Source organism: Rhinoraja longicauda, unplaced genomic scaffold (genome assembly GCF_053455715.1).
Source record: "Rhinoraja longicauda isolate Sanriku21f unplaced genomic scaffold, sRhiLon1.1 Scf000058, whole genome shotgun sequence".
Classification (NCBI taxonomy): Eukaryota; Metazoa; Chordata; class Chondrichthyes; order Rajiformes; family Arhynchobatidae; genus Rhinoraja; species Rhinoraja longicauda.
This window is the reverse complement of record NW_027601276.1, coordinates 9,166-10,000: the sequence shown is the minus strand read 5'-3', so window position 1 is coordinate 10,000 and position 835 is coordinate 9,166.

Here is an 835-nt window from a genome sequence, read left to right as displayed (position 1 = left end):
AGCGGCGCCGTGCTTGTGCTGGCGGTGACCATGGCTGCCTGCTCCTTTGGTTCACGATGTCCCCGCCGAAGGCGGCGTACTTTAAAGTACTGCAGCTCGAGCGCACAAGGTGCGCGGGGAATTGTTAGCGGCGCCGTGGTTGTGCTGGCGGTGACCATGGCTGCCTGCTCCTTTGGTTCACGATGTCCCCGCCGAAGGCGGCGTACTTTAAAGTACTGCAGCTCGAGCGCACAAGGTGCGCGGGGAATTGTTAGCGGCGCCGTGCTTGTGCTGGCGGTGACCATGGCTGCCTGCTCCTTTGGTTCACGATGTCCCCGCCGAAGGCGGCGTACTTTAAAGTACTGCAGCTCGAGCGCACAAGGTGCGCGTGGAATTGTTAGCGGCGCCGTGGTTGTGCTGGCGGTGACCATGGCTGCCTGCTCCTTTGGTTCACGATGTCCCCGCCGAAGGCGGCGTACTTTAAAGTACTGCAGCTCGAGCGCACAAGGTGCGCGGGGAATTGTTAGCGGCGCCGTCGTTGTGCTGGCGGTGACCATGGCTGCCTGCTCCTTTGGTTCACGATGTCCCCGCCGAAGGCGGCGTACTTTAAAGTGCTGCAGCTCGAGCGCACAAGGTGCGCGGGGAATTGTTAGCGGCGCCGTGGTTGTGCTGGCGGTGACCATGGCTGCCTGCTCCTTTGGTTCACGATGTCCCCGCCGAAGGCGGCGTACTTTAAAGTACTGCAGCTCGAGCGCACAAGGTGCGCGGGGAATTGTTAGCGGCGCCGTGGTTGTGCTGGCGGTGACCATGGCTGCCTGCTCCTTTGGTTCACGATGTCCCCGCCGAAGGCGGCGTA